This window comes from Passer domesticus, chromosome 26 (assembly GCF_036417665.1).
Source record: "Passer domesticus isolate bPasDom1 chromosome 26, bPasDom1.hap1, whole genome shotgun sequence".
NCBI lineage: Eukaryota > Metazoa > Chordata > Aves > Passeriformes > Passeridae > Passer > Passer domesticus.
This window is the reverse complement of record NC_087499.1, coordinates 4,705,940-4,721,757: the sequence shown is the minus strand read 5'-3', so window position 1 is coordinate 4,721,757 and position 15,818 is coordinate 4,705,940.

Below are 15,818 nucleotides of genomic sequence, written 5' to 3'. Positions count from 1 at the left end.
GACCTCTGCTGAGACAAGTCACTTCAATCTCGACCAGGAAAGGAGGAAACATGGAAGGCGCCTGGGAGTTCCTCACGTGAGATCTGCTGGCCGATATCCAGGAAAACCTCCAGATTGATTTTGCAGATGACACAGGTTTTTGTATGAGGGGTCAAAATTAAGAACATGGGGGGAGCTTATTCCCAGGAGCAACTTAGCATCTTGTCTGCCCTACAGCGTGTGACGGCCACATATCCTGTGGAAATTCCTGAGAAGGAACTCAAGGATCTTTTACTATGGGTTCTCTGTCATTACCCACATTCAGAATCCCGTTTGTTTTTTGGGCCAGGGTTTTGGCAAGAAATCAACAGACACCTTTATCATTGTCCTGGTTCAGGGGAAATGTGGGAGAGACCCCCAATGTCGGAACCCAGGACATCTCTCTGGATGCCCTGGATGGCTCAAAGCCCTGGCAGGGGCTTGGAGACCCTGGCCAGAAGCCAAAGACACCTGGAAATTCAATCTCAACCCATGGAGCAAATTACCAACTTTATATGGAGAAGTCCAAGTCACAAAACTTTAAGTAGCATAGTAGTAGCAATCACAGGGTGAAGGGAAAAATTTTGGAGCGCTGTACAGGGGGGTTTTCAACCTTGTACAGGGGGGTTTGGAACTCTGTATATGGGGGTCAGGGGTTCCAAGATGGAGAGATTTGGGTGTGCCCTGTCCTTCTTCTTTCTTCTCCTTGGCATCCATGTTCAGGGTGATGTTGGCATTCACAGATTGGTTTAGAGTAGAAAGTCACAGTCTAACATAGGTGATAGGTATTGGAACATAATTGTAAACATAGTATACATAGTTTTTAGTATAAAAGATAGCACCAGCCCGAGAGGCGGGGAGTGTGCCTCAGACCAACCTGCAGAACAGACCTTGGCAGGCCAGACAGAAAATGTTTGAGATAAAGAAATAATAAACAACCTTGAGAATGTGAACCAAAGACTTCTTGACTCCTTCTACGGCTGCTGGGTTGGGGAAAAGAGACTTTTAACAGAGACACACCTCAGGATCTTCCCAACCAGACCAGACCAGAGGAGATCCCGAGATTTTCAATCATCCACACCCAGGTAGAGTAAGGACCTGGCCACAGCCCAAGCTCAGACTGGATTTTCAGGATTACCTTTCTGTGTAAAACTGTTATCAAACTCAGAAGTGCTGAGAAAATCTCTAGAATGCCATAGCCAGAGCCTTTAATTCAACCACTTGGGCTGAGGCTGGCTCATGGCCTTCTGGCACTATGAGCTGTCAGTGAAGATGGTAGTTCTGTCCCCCTCCTTTTAATTACTTTTGTTATTTTCATTTTTTCTTTAGAAGGCCAGCAGCAGCGACGGGCAGTGGGACCCAGACGTGTTGGGCAAGATGGGAGACCCGGCCCTGGCGGGCAGGCCAAGGGACTCAGACCGTGTGGGCAGGGTGGTGACACCGCCACTGCCGAGCCCAGATTCATTCGGCTCGTTCCCTTCCCCCAGCTTTGCACTGGTGTCATTTGGGGCCCCTGGATCTGGGGTCCCTGGGACAGCCTGTGCCCATCCCCAGATGGGTGATTCACTTCTGCCTTCTCCTTCACCACCCACCCCCACCAAGCAGCCAACGTCTCAGCAATCCCCCCGGCATTTCGCCCTTCCCTCACTCCTCCTGTGTCATCATCATATTTTCAGGAAAAATTCCCTTGCCCAGGATTCTTCCCCTGGGAAGCTGAGACACGTCAGAGAAAAAGGAAAACAATATTATCTCATTTGCTTCTCCTGTGTTTTGCTGCTTTGGAATGTGGTTTGGACATTGTTTATCAACAGGTTCATGTTTCATTGGTTTCATGTGAATCATTTTGACTTAATGACCAAATTCTGTCGGGGCTCTGGAGAGAGTCACAAGTTTTTCATTTTTATCTTTTAGCCTTCTGTAAGTATCCATTCTCTATTCTTCAGTACAGTTTTACTATGGTATTCTTTAATATAATATAGTAACATAATAAATTAACCTTCTAAGAACATGGAGTCAGATTCATCATTCCTCCCAATGATGGGGGACTCTGAAAATACCACACTCCCGGGCATGGACCAGGGCACAGCCTCTCGGGACCCCGCTCCTCCCACCCTGTGAATGAGAGCAGAACACACGCGGTGCCCCAAGGCACAGCAAGGAAGGTGCTGGTTCCAGGGAATGTTGACCTTTAGATTTTGCAGTACGGTCAGGATGGCGCCCAGCTGTGAGAGCACACCCCTGCTGAGGGACAGGCTGTGGGTGCTCGCTGCTGTCCCTGTCCCTGTTCCCTGGTGACCTGAGGGAAACAGCAGGGAGTAGGACAGCTGGGAGTGGCAGGGCAGGCCGGGGATCTTCTTCAGCACCACAGCTCACATCCCGGATGGGAGCCGGGCTGGCTGGAGGCGGTGGAGCCAGCAGCGGGGCATTCCTGGCCAGCACTGCAGGCACCACTGCTGATGAACCGGCTGCAGGCTGCGGTGTCTCAGGATCTCCTCTGGTCTGGTCTGGTTGGGGTGATTGGGAAGATCCCGAGGTGCGTCTCTGTTAAAAGTCTCTTTTCCCCAACCCAGCAGCTGAAGAAAGAGTCGAGAAGTCTTTGGTTCACATTCTCAAGGTTGTTTATTATTTCTTTATTTCAAACATTTTTTTGTTTGGTCTGCTAAGGTCTGTTTTGTAGGTTGGTCCGAGGTGCACACACAGCTTCTTGGGCTGGTGTTATTTTTTTTTTATTAAAAATTACATATACCATGTTTACAATACTGTTCTAATACTTATCACTTATGTTAGATAGTGACTTTCTGCTCTAATTTGTGAATGCTAACATCATCTTGAACATGGATGCTAGGGAGAAAAAAGAAGAAGGATAGGGTATGCTTAAGTCCCTCCATCTTGGAACTCCAGAATCTTATGTACAGAATTCTAAAGCTCCTTGTACAAGGTTCAAAACCCCCCTGTACAGTGTTCTAAAATTTTTTCTTCAGTCTGTGATTGTTACTACTATACTTAAACTTTTGTGACTTGGAATTCTCCACATAAAGTTGATAATTTGCTCCATTAATTAAGATTGAATTTCCAGGTGTCTTTGGCTTCCTGCCAGGGTCTCCGAGCCCCTGCAAGGGCTTTGAGCCATCCAGGGCATCCAGAGAGATGTCCTGGATTCCGACAGCGATGCAGGGTATTGGATGAGGTGCAGGGGGTTGGATGAGGTGTGGGGGCCCTGGATGTGGTGCAGGAGGGCAGGATGTGGTGCAGCAGGGCTGGATGTGGTGGAGCGTGGCTGGATGTGATGCAGGGCGGTTGGATGTGGTGAAGGGGGGCTGGATGTGGTGCAGGGTGGCTGGATGTGGTACAGCAGGGCTAGATGTGGTGCAGGAGGGCAGGATGTGGTGCAGGGTGGTTGGATGTGGTGCAGCAAAGCTGGATGTTTTGCAGGGTGGTTGGATGTGGTGCAGGGTGGCTGGATGTGGTGCATGGGGGCTGGATGTGGTGCAGGGCTGCTGGATGTGGTTCAGCTGGGCTGGATGTGGTGCAGGGGCCCTGGATGTGCTCTCCAGTATGAGGCTGCCAGCCGCAGTTATGGAACCAGCTGCCTCCCTTGTCGGTGGCTCCGGCAGTTCCTCTCTCTCCTGCAGTGCAGAGTTGGGGAGAACCAGTCAGCCTGGCCTCAGTACCTGGCAAGATAATGGAGCAATTTATACTGAGTGTCATCATGCAGCATCTACAGAATGGCCAGGGTATCAGACCCAGCCAGCATGGGTTAAGGAGGGGTAGGTCATGTCTGACCAACCTGATCTCCTTTTATGACCAGGTGGCCCTCCTGGTGGATGTAGGAAAGGCTGTGGATGTTGTGTACCTGGACTCCGGCAAGGCCTTTGACACTGTCTCCCACAGCACATTCCTGGAAAACTACAGCCCACGGCTTGGACAGGAACATTCTTTGCTGGGTTCAGAACTGGCTGGATGGCCGGCCCAGAGAGTGGTGGTGAGCAGTGCTGCATCCAGCTGGCATCAGTCACCAGTGGTGTCCCTCAGGGGTCTGTGCTGGGACCAGGTCTATTTAATATTTTTATTGATGACATGGATGAGGGCATTGAGTCTTTCATTAGTAAATTTGCAGACAACACTAAGCTGGGAGCTTGTGTCCATCTGTTGGAAGGTAGACGGGCTCTGTAGACAGACTTGGAATGGTTGAATGGATGGGCAGAGTTGAACAGGATGAAGTTTAATAAATCCAAGTGCCGAGTTCTACATTTTGGCCACAATAACCCCCTGCAGTGCTATAGGCTGGGGGTGGTGTGGCTGGACAGTGCCCAGGCAGAAAAGGACCTGGGGGTGCTGGTCAACAGCCAGCTGAACATGAGCCACCAGTGTGCCCTGGTGGCCAAAAAGACCAATGGCTCCTGGCCTGTATCAGGAATAGTGTGTCCAGCAGGACCAGGGAAGTCATCCTTCCCCTGTACTCGGCACTGGTGAGGCCACACCTTGAGTGCTGTGTCCAGTTCTGGGCCCCTCAGTTTAGGAAGGATGTTGAGATACTTGGGCATGTCCAGAGGAGGGCAACGAGGCTGGTGAGGGGCTTGGAACACAAGCCCTGTGAGGAATGGCTGAGGGAGCTGGGGTTGTTTAGCCTGGAGAAAAGGAGACTCAGAGGTGACCTCATCACTCTCTACAACTTCCTTAAGGGTGGTTGTAGTGAGGTGGGGTTGTTCTCTTTCTCCAGGCAGCAGTGACAGAACCAGAGGACACAGTCTCAAGCTGTGCCAAGGGAAATATAGCTTGGATATTAGGAAGAAGTTTTTCACAGAAAGGGTGATAAAGTTCTGGAATGGTCTGCCTGGGGAGGTGGTGGAGTCACCATCCCTGGGTATGTTTAAGAAAAGACTGGAAGTGGCACTGGGTGCCAGGGTTTAGTTGAGGTGTCAGGGCATGGGTTGGACTCGATGGTCTTGGAGGTCTCTTCCAACCTGGTGATTCTGTGATTCTGGGATAATCATTTGTACATATTCAGACATTCCTGTGAGTTCAGACGTTCTTTTGTTTGGTTTTAACCCTTGACTTGCCTCCACGCCATCTTGTGCATTAAACCAATTTATTTTATTTCTCCTTGCGGTTCCATTGTGTCGTGTGTTCACTCTCTGGTGACGAGAGAAGAATTTGTAAATTCTTCCTTTTTTTCACTGTTTTGGAACTGCGATGGGACTGGGGACACTGGGACACAACTGGGAACACTGGGACAGGGACACTGGGAGAGGATGGGGGACACTGGGATGGGGCTGGATTGGTGACATTGGGCTGGTGGCACTGGGATGGTGGCAGTGGGACAGAAGTGGGGGCACTGGGATGGAACTGGGGACACTGGGACACAAATAGGAACACTGGGATGGGCACACTGGGATTGATCTGGTGGCACTGGGATGGGACTGGGGACACTGGGATGGTGACAGTAAGACTGAACTCGGGACACTGGGATAGAACAGGGACACGGATGCTGGGACAGGATGGGGACACTGGGACAGGATGGGGCCACTAGGATGGTGACATTGGTATGGGGACAATGGGGCGCTGGCACTGGGATGGAACTGGGAGCACTGGGCTGGTGGCACTGGGACAGGACTGGGGTCACTGGGCTGGCACTGGGTTGCTGATGTCAGCATTAATTAATTAATTAATGCACCAAGCCCCAATTATTTGCAAAGGCAAATCTCTTTTTCCATTCATCAATCAGGGCAACCGTTCCCATTGTCCCTTTGGTCTCTCAGTGCCGCTTTGATCTCCCCCAGAGCCAGAGCGAATGTCCAAGGAATGGCACCTGCCGGACAGGGGCAGGACGAGGTGATGTCACCTCCCAGGCCCCACCCCCCGCAGGGCCATGGCCCTCTGGTGGCCAGGTGACACTGCGAGGTCCTCTCCCCCCGCCAAACCACTTGGCAGTCAGCACGGGCAGGGCCAGCAGCAGGTGACCGTCCTCGGCCACCCCCAGGGACACTGCGGGGACACGGGGACACCGCACAGGTGGCACCAGGGACATGGCAGTGCCTCCCATCCAGTGGCACCAGTTCTGTCCCAGACTGGTGGCACTTGAGGGGCTTTTGATGACACGAGGAGCTGGTGGCACTTGAGTGGCCGCAAGTCTTCCCAGGGATGTCACTGCCCTGATGACGTCACTGTCTCCGCAGCAGCCTTGGGATGTCCTCGATGGCTTTTTGGCACCGCTTGGCCACCGTGTGTCTGCTGGGGACATCAAAGATACTGTGGCCACCACAGGGACTCAAGAGGATGTTGTCAATGACCCCAAGTGTCCCCAGCAGGTGATCCTTGGCCAGGCGGGTGCTGGCCACCCACAGCCACTCAAACTCGGCCACCTTGGTGACCGAGGTCTGGAGAACATCAGGGGACACCTCATTTGTCCCTTTTAGGGTGGCCTCGATGTCCCTGAGCCGCCACTCCAAAATCCAGTTGAACAAGGTGGCTCTGTGACATGTTGCCACCAAGCGCTGCAGCGGGCCCTTGGCCACTGCCGCCCAATGTCCCCTCCTGGTGGCTGGCATTGCCCGCCTGGTGGCTGCCATGGCCTCTCCCATGGCCTCGTTGGTGGCTGCCGCTACATGGGCATCGTGCGTGGCCATTTTGCAGGCCACCTCCTTCGTGTCCAGGGCCACCATCAGCTGCTGGTCCGTGACCACCTTCCTGCAGGTGTCACAGAGTTTGGTGGCCTCCCTGGCCAGCTGGTCGCAGCTGTCCACGAGCTTGGCCACTGACTCCCGCCAGTCACTGGCCACGGCTCTCACATTGGCCTGACTAGTCCCAGGGGTGGCCCCAAGGGTGGCCAAGGCTAGTCGCAGGCAGGGGACACCAGAGTCTCCCAGGGAGGTGCCACCGCCATGGCCCAGGGTCTCACGGAGCCTCGAGGTGAATCTCCCCAGGGCCATGTGCAGGGACTTTGGGGGCTCAGAATGCCGCATGCCCCAGGATGGCCAGGTCACGGTGGCTGCCACCTCACCCAGGGTGGCCACCACGGACACCAGAGTCTCCAGCAGCTGTGAAAGGGACGGCTAGGGAGAGGACAGGGGAGGTGTCAGGGACCTGGTGGCACTTGTGGCCTCCAGGGGTGGCCCCTGTGCCCCCCCAAAGTCCCCTTTTTCCTCTTCCTGGACGTCTCTGCTGTCTCCCCTCTGTCCTTTTGTCACCCTCTCGTCCCCTCTGCCACCCCCTGCCACCATACTCCTAGCCCCTGCCACCCTCTGCTGTCCCTTCTGCCACCCCGTGCCAGCCCCTTTGTCCCCTCCCCACCCAGTCATTCCCATCCTCCACTGCCCCCTAACCCCCACTTTCCCCACCACCCCCCTTCTTGCCACTCCCTCCTGTCCCCTTCATAACCCCCTGTCCCCTCCTGCCAGCCCCATGTCCCATCCATCCCCCATTGCTCCCTCCCCCACTGTGCCCCCTCCCCCACCAATGTCCCCTCTGTCCCCTCTCCCCCTACCCGGTCGCACCTCTTGGAGCTCCATGCTGACTGCGGACACCTTGGGGATGCTCTGGGGATGCTCCGGGGGTTGAAGGAGCCTTGGGATGTCCTCGATGGCTCTTTGGCACCGCTCATCCACCCCACAGGCACTGGGGCTGGCGGGAGCACCAGTGAAATAGAACTTGATGATGTCTTGAAGTGTCCCCAGCAGGTGATCCTTGGCCAGACGGATGTTGGCCTCCCACAGCCGCTCGGCCTCGGCCACCTTGGCCACCAAGTCCTCGGGGACATCGGAGGACTCCCCGTCTGTCTCCTCCAGGGTGATCTCGATGTCCTCAACCCTGTGCAGCAGCTCCTGGGGGAACGCCGTGGCTTCGTCACACGCGGCCACCAAGCGCTCCAGCAGCCCCAGGGACACTTCTGCCCACTGTCTCACCTTGGTGGCCGTTGTTGCCTTGCTGGCAGCCACCCTGGCCTGTCTGCTCACCCAGGCTTCATGCCCGGCCACCACCTCGTCCCCCTCCTCTCTGCTCAGGGCCTGACCCAGCTCCACCATGTTTTCCTGAGCTGTCCCATCACGGGCAGCCTTGTCCTGCATGTGCCTTTCCCAGGCGGTGGCAGTGGCTGCCATGTCCGCCGCCTCAGCGGCCACCCTCCTGCAGGCATTGCTGAGCTTGGTGGCTGCCCAGGCCAGCTCAGTCCAGCTCTCCTCAACTACAGCCACTGAGTGCAGCCACTCACTGGTCGCCATTGTTACATGGTCCCAGGGGGTCCATGGCGTGCTCTTGTAGGCAGCCAGGGCCCGGCTCAGGAAGGTGACAGGGTCATCATCATCGCAGATGACATTGCGGCGCCACCAGGTGTGATCAGTGTGGTGCAGGGTGGCCCGGAGCTCCTTGGTGAAGTTCACCAGGTCCCAGTACAGGCGCAATGCAGACACAGGCAGCATCTCCTCCTCCAGCCTGGGCAGCGTGGCCAACAGCTTGCCCAGGGTGGCCACCACGGTGACTTGTTGCTGCAGCAGGGCTGGGAACAGCTGGGGAGGGGACAGAGGACGTGTCAGGGACCTGGTCTCACTGCTGTGCCACCACTGCTGTCCCCTCTGCCACCACTTGCCCGCCCTCCCGTCCCCTTCCCGCCATGTCCCACCTATCCCTCACTGTCCCCTACCTGTGTCCCCTGCCCCTCTTTGTCATCTCTCTTGTTCCTGCCACTCCCTCCTTTGTGACCGTCCATCCACTCCCGCCATGCCCCCTTGTGCACCCCCCGGGTGCCTCCAACCCTCCAACATCCATTGCCCCCTTCTCTTGCCATGTCTCCTCTGTCCCACTCTCTCCCCGCTCCCCATTGTACCTCTTGTGGCTCCACGCTCACTGGGGACCTGGCGGGGACACTCTGGGGACACTTTGGTTGTTGAACAAGCCTTGGGATATCCTCGATGGCTCTTTGGCACCGCTCGGCCACCCCACAGGCACTAAGGCTGGCAGGACGACCATCAAAATAGAACTTGATGTCTGGAAGTGTCCCCACCAGGTGATCCTTGGCCAGGCGGGCATTGGCCTCCCACAGCCGCTCGGCCTTGGCCACCTTGGCCACCAAGTCCTCGGGGACATTGGGGGATGCCTCATTTGTCCCCTCCAGGGCAGCCTCAGTGTCCCTGAGGAGGCGCTGCAGCTCTCGGGGGAACGCAGTGGCTTTGTCACACGCGGTCGCCAAGCGCTCCAGCAGCCCCAGGGCCGCCTCCAGCCGCTGTCTCACCATGGTGTACCTGGATGCCCAGCTGGCAGCCACCCTGGCCTCTCTTCTCACCCGGGCTTCATGCGCGGCCTCGGCCTCCTCCTCCCTGCCCAGGGCCTGACCCAGCTCCACCATGTTTTTCTGAGCTGTCCCATCACGAGCAGCCTTGTCCTGCAGCTCCCTGGCCCAGGTCATGTCCTGGGCCACCATGTAGGCTGCCTCAGAGGCCGCCTCCCTGCAGGCATTGCAGATCTTGGTGGCCTCCCTGGCCAGCCCAGCCCAGCTGTTGACAAGCGCATTCACCAACCCCTGCCACTTGCTGACCACCATTGTCACATGGAACCACGTGGTGCATGTGGTGCTTTTGTAGGCGGCCAGGGCCTGGCTCAGGGAGGTGACAGGGTAATCATCATCGAAGGTGATATTGTGGCACCACCAGGTGCCATCAATGCAGTTCAGGGTGGCCCAGAGCCCCCTGGTGAAGGCCACCAGGTCCGAGTACAGTCTCACTGAGGACCCGAGCATCATCTTCTTCCACCTGGGCAGGGTAGCCAGCAGCTTGCCCAGGATGGCCACCACGGTGACCTGTGGCTGCAGCAGGGCTGGGGACAGCTGTGGAGGGGACAGGGGAGATGTCAGGGACCTCATGGCACTTGTGGCCTTGTGTGGTGTCCCCCTGCCCCCGAGGGGTCCCCTTTGTCCCCTCCATCACTTTGTCAGCCTCTTGTTGCCTCTGCCACTCCCTGCCCCTCCCCTTGGAGCCCCTCCCACCCCCTGGTGGCACTACTGTCCCCCTCTGTCACCCCCTACCACCGCATTCCTAGCCCCTGCCACCCCCTGCTGTCCCCTCCGCCACCACCTGCCAGACCCCATGTGCTATACCCTCGTGTCCCTTCCATACCCCATTGCCCTCTCCCCCCACTTTCCCCTCCACCCCTCTGTCACCTCTCCACTTCCTGCCACTTCCTCCTGTCCCCTTTGCGAACCCCTCTCCCCTACTGCCATCCTCCTCTCTCCCTCCCCAGCCCATTGCACCTCTTGGGGCTCCATGCTCACTGGGGACACCTTGGGGACAGCTTGGGGACGTGTTGGGAGTTGAACCAGTCTTGGGATGTCCTCGGTGGCTCTCAGGCACCGCTCAGCCACCCCACAGGGACTGGGGCTGGCGGGACCACCAGTGAAATAGAACTCAATGATGTCATCAACTGTCCCCAGCAGGTGAGCCTTAACCAGGTGGGCATTGGCCTCCCACAGCTGCTCAGCCTCAGCCACTTTGGCTACCAAGTCCTCAGGTACATTGGGGGACACCTCATTTGTCCCCTCCAGGGCAGCCTTGATGTCCCTGAGCCTGCGCAGCAGCTCCCGGGGAAAGGCGGTGGCTTCGTCACACTCGGCCACCAAGCGCTCCAGCAGCTCCAGGGCCTCTTCTACCTGCCGTGTCTCCTTGGTGGCCCTGGTTACCTCGCTGGCAGCCACCATGGCATCTCTCCTCACCCGGGCTTCATGCCCGGTCACCACCTGGGCCCCCTCCTGCCTGCCCAGGGCCAGACCAAGCTCCACCATGTTTTCCTGAGCTGTCCCACCACGGGCAGCCTTGTGCTGCAGCTCCATGGCCCGGGCTGTGGCGGTGGCCACCCTGTCGGCCGCCTCAGTGGCCACCTCCCTGCAGGTGTTGGAGAGTTCGGTGGCTGCCCCGGCCAGCTGGACCCAGCTGTCCAGAAGCGTCGCCACTGACCCCTGCCACTTGCTGACCACCGTTGTCACGCGGTTCCTGGGGGTCCCTGGGGTGCTCTTGTAGGCATCCAGGGCCTGGCTCAGGGAGATGGGAGGATCATCATCATCGGAGCTGACATTTTGCTGCCACCAGGTGCCATCAAGGTGGTACAGGGTGGCCCAGAGCCCCCTGGTGAAGTCCGCCAGGCCCCAGTGCAGGCTCTCTGCAGACCTCAGCAGCATCGTGTCCCGCCTGGGCAGGGTGGCCAGCAGGTCATCCAGGGTGGCCACCACGGCAACCGGTGGCTGCAGCAGGGCTGGGGACAGCTGGGGAGGGGACAGGGGAGGTGTCAGCCCCTCCCTTCATAGCCACTCCCATCCTCTGCCCTTCTGCTGTCCCCTCTGTTAGCCTTGCCAGGAAACTCGTAGCCCCTGCCACCCCCCGCCAGTGCCTGTATCCCCAACTCCCCATGTCCCCCCATCCACCACTTCCCCCTGCCCCCAATTTCCCCTCCACCCATCTGTCACCTTCCTGCCACTCCCTCCTGTCCTTTTTGTGATCGCTCGTCCCCTCCCACCACCCCTCGTGACCCGTCCATCCCCCATCGCCCCCTCCCCGCCCCGTGCCCCCTCCCCTCCAGTGTCCTCTCTGACCCCCTCTCCCCCCACACCATTGCACCTCTTGGAGCTCCACGCTCACTGGGGACACATTGGGGATGCTCTGGGGACACTCTGGTGGTTGAAGGAGCCTTGGGATGTCCTCGGTGGCTCTTCGGCACCGCTTGGCCACCTCACAGTCACTGGGGCTGGTGAGATCACCAGTGAAATAGAAATTGATGTCTTGAAGTGTCTCCAGCAGGTGTTCCTGGGCCAGGCGGGCGTTGGCCTCCCACAGCCGCTCGGCCACGGCCACCATGGCCACCAAGGCCTCGGGGACATCAGGGGATGCCTCATTTGTCCCCTTCAGGGCGGCCTCGAAGTCCCTGAGGAGGCGCTGCAGCTCCTGGGGGAACGCAGTGGCTTTGTCACACACGGTCACCAAGCGCTCCAGCAGCCCCAGGGCCGCCTCCAGCCGCTGTCTCACCATGGTGGCTGTGGTTAGCTCCCTGGCATCCACCCTGGCATCTTCCCTCACCCGGGCTTCATGCTCGGCCGCCACCTCGGCCCCCTCCTCCCTGCCTAGGGCCTGACCCAGCTCCACCATGTTTTCCTGAGCTGTCACATAATGGGCAGCCATGTCCTGCAGGCACCTGGCCCGGGCGGTGGCGTTGGCCTCCTTGTCAGCTGCCTTGGTGGCCACTGTCCTGCAGGTGTTGCAGAGCTTGGTGGCTGCCCTGGTCAGCCGGGCCCATCTGTCCATGAGCGCGGCTACTGACCCCTGCCACTCGCTGGCCACCGTTGTCACACAGTTCCGGGGGGTCCCTGGGGTGCTCTTGTAGGCGGCCAGGGCCCGGCTTAGGGAAGTGGGAGGGTCATCATTATTGGAGGTGACATTGCGGCGCCACCAGGTGTCACCAGTGCGGTACAGGGTGTCCTGGAGGTCCTCGGTGAAGTCCACCAGGTCCCAGTACAGGCGCCCTGCAGACTGGTTCAGCAGCATCATCTCGTCCAGACTGGGCATGGTGGCCAGTAGCTTGCCCAGGATGGCCACCACAGTGATCTGCGGCTGCAGCCTAGCCGGGGATAGCTGGGGAGGGGACAGGGGAGGTGACAGGGAGCTGGTGGCACTAGTGGCCTCTTGTGGTGGCCCCATGTCCCCTCCCGGAATCCCCTTTGCCCCCTCCCTGAAGAATTCTGCTGTCCCCTCTGTCCCTTTATCACCCCCTCATCCCCTCTGCCACCCCCCGTTGTTCCCCCCCCGTCACCTCCTCCCATCCTGCTATTCCCTCCTGTCCTCTTTTCAACCCCCTGTCCTCTGCCGACACCCACGTGTCCCCTCCGTACCCCACCGTCCCCTCCTGCCACTGCCTGCCCCCATCTGCTCTGTCACCCCACTGTCCCCTCTGTCCCCTCCCCCCCACCACTCTGGGATTGTCTCACCTCGAGGGGCTCCATGGTCGCTGGGGACACCCCGGGGACACTCTGGGGACACCCCGGGGATATTCTGGGGCGTGTCTGGGTGACAAAAACACCCAGGTCACAGCCTTGGACACGCAGGAACGTGGCACGGCTGGATGGAGGAAGCAGGAAGAGGTGACGCCACTGCCCCCCCTGCCTGTGGGACCAGGGCAGGATCCCCAGTGTCCCCCCCCATGTACCCAGGGGGGACCCAATGTCCCCTCAGGGTCCCCAACAAGGCCCAAGTGTCCCCTGATGTCCTGATGGGGACACTAGGGACATAGCAGTGTCCTGTTGGGGACACTGTGGGGACATCGGGGACATTGTGATGACCCAAAACGAGACAGAGGATGTCAGGGTGGCCCCAATGTGCCCAAGGAAAGGAAACGGGGTGTCCTCAAGGTCCCCAACAGGACTCTGGTTGGCCCTGGTGTCCCCAGCTGGAGATTGGGGGACACTTGGGTCTTGTGGGGGACATGGGGGCAACACCAGGGCCATGTGGGGACACTCAGGGGACATCGGGGTTCTGTTGGGGGCATTGGGGGGACATTGGGGACCCTGTCTTGGCCCCACAGTCAGGGAGGCAGCAGGGACAATGACCTCACCTCTTCCTGCTTCCTGCATCTGGCCGTGCCACATTCCTGTGTGTCTCCAAATGTCACCTGGGTGTGTTTGTAACCTGGAGTATCCCCAGAGAGTCCCCAGAGTGTCCCCAGTGGCCATGGAGCCTGAAGAGGTGTGACAATCCCGGCATGCGAGGACACGGGGGTGACAGAGGGGACAGGAGGGCATGGCAGGAATGGGGGAGGTGACAGATTGGTCAAGGGAACCAAAGGTGGCAGAGGTGACGGCAGGGGGATGGCAGGGGGTGGCAGAGGGGACAAGGGGGTGACAAAGGGACAGAGGAGACAGCAGAGCCCTCCAGGGAGGGGCAAAAGGGACCCTCGGAGGGCACAGGGGCCACGCAGGAGGCCACAAGTGCCAGCAGGTCCCTGACACCTCCCCTGTCCCCTCCCCAGCTGTCCCATCCACAGCTGCTGGAGGCTCTGGTGTCCGTGGTGGCCACCCTGGGCAAGGTGGTGGCCACAGTGACCAGGCCACAGAGGGTCGAGCAGCAGCCCATGTCCCCAAAGTCCCCATCTGTTGCCCTGAGGAACTTCACCTGGTGCCTCCGGGATGCCCTAAACCACTGTGGTGTCACCTCCCTTGCCGCGGCAATGTCCCCTCCCTCATCCCAGCCCTGACCAGGGCCACGCCAGGGACCACCTGGGCCAATGTGAGAGCCTCAGGCTGGGCCTGGAGGGAGTTGGTGGCCGTGCTGGCCCAGAGCTGGGGCCTGCTGACCTGGGGGGCCTCCGAGCTCTGTGAGGTTTTGAGGACAAGGCCACCATTGAGGCCACCACCAGGCTGGGGACCTGCAGGGTGAGGCCACCCACAGGGAGACAGCCAGGGACAACCCTGTGGCCACGGCCCAGCAGCCACTGGTGGCTCTGGACAGGGAGGAGGTGGCCTCCATGGGGGACATGCCCGAGGTCTGGGTAGCAGCGGCCACCAACGAGGAGGAGGTGGCCAACAGGAGGGGACAGCACTCGGAGGTGGCACTGGGGCCCCTGGAGCACTCGGTGGTCGCGTGTGAAAGAGCCCAAGAGTATTTCCTGTGGGAGCTGCGGCACCAGCTCGAGGCCATTGAGGCCATCCTGAAGGGGACAAAGGAGGCATCCCTTGATGTCCCCAAGGCCTTGGTGGCTCCAGTGGTGGCCACGGGGTGACCGAGCAGTGCCAAAATTCATCGAGAACATCCTGAGGCTGCTGTGGGGACAGTGATGTCACTGCTGCGATGTCATCGGGGTGGTGACATCATCGGGGACATCTCTGCTGTCATAAATGACAATTTAATAATTGGCATCTGCAATTCTGCATTGGCTTCTGCAGTTCTGCATTGGCTGCTGCAATTCTGCATTGGCTTTTGCAAAGAAATACTTTCACAAGTATTTTGCTCTGCTACTTGATTATTGATTATTGGTAATTCCTTGTAGCTGCTTCCTGGTATAAAATAATCCATCAGTTTATCTGTGCACCGTGCAGCCAATTTAAAGCTGGAGTAACAAATTGATATTACATCATAGGCCTTAAAATATTAAAAATAGACAAATATTAAATAGATATGTAATAAATGATAAAATAGAGACTATGCAATATTAAAATGCTTTTGTGTAACTGACTCAGGTGTAAAACAATTCCCTTGTTTCTCACACCTGGGCCTCGCCTCTCCAGGTGATAACAGTGACACAAACCTGAGAAGAATTTATGAATTGATCAGGGGGTGTGAAAAAACAGGATGGAACCAGGAGAAGAAATCAAATATATTCACCTGTATCTCCAGAATGTCGTGCAGACAAGTCAGAGGTTAAAACCAAACAAGAGTTCCTGCAACATCCAAACCTCCCGGGAATGTCTGAAGAATGTCTCAACTCAGGAATGTGTTTGTAGCTCTGCAGTGGATCTGGATCTGGAAAACAATGGGTTAAGTTACAGGTGAGTCGTTTGGCCATCTGCCAAAATCCTTTTCTATCCCTTATTAATCTTTTACAATTTTCAAAGAGTGAACTTTGTTTTTCACACCCAACTGTGATTTGCGAGTGCCCCCGCTGCTGAGCACTGACCCCGCTGGAACCCCCAAAACCGCAGCCACCACTAACTTGCTGGGGGTTGGGTTTTTCCTGTTCTTTCCTTGTCACTTGGGGATTTTTCTTCTTTTGAGTTGCTAAGAGCACTGCTGGCTGAGTGCTTGAGAAGGCGGGGAGGGGAAACTCTTCTGGTTTTGGGA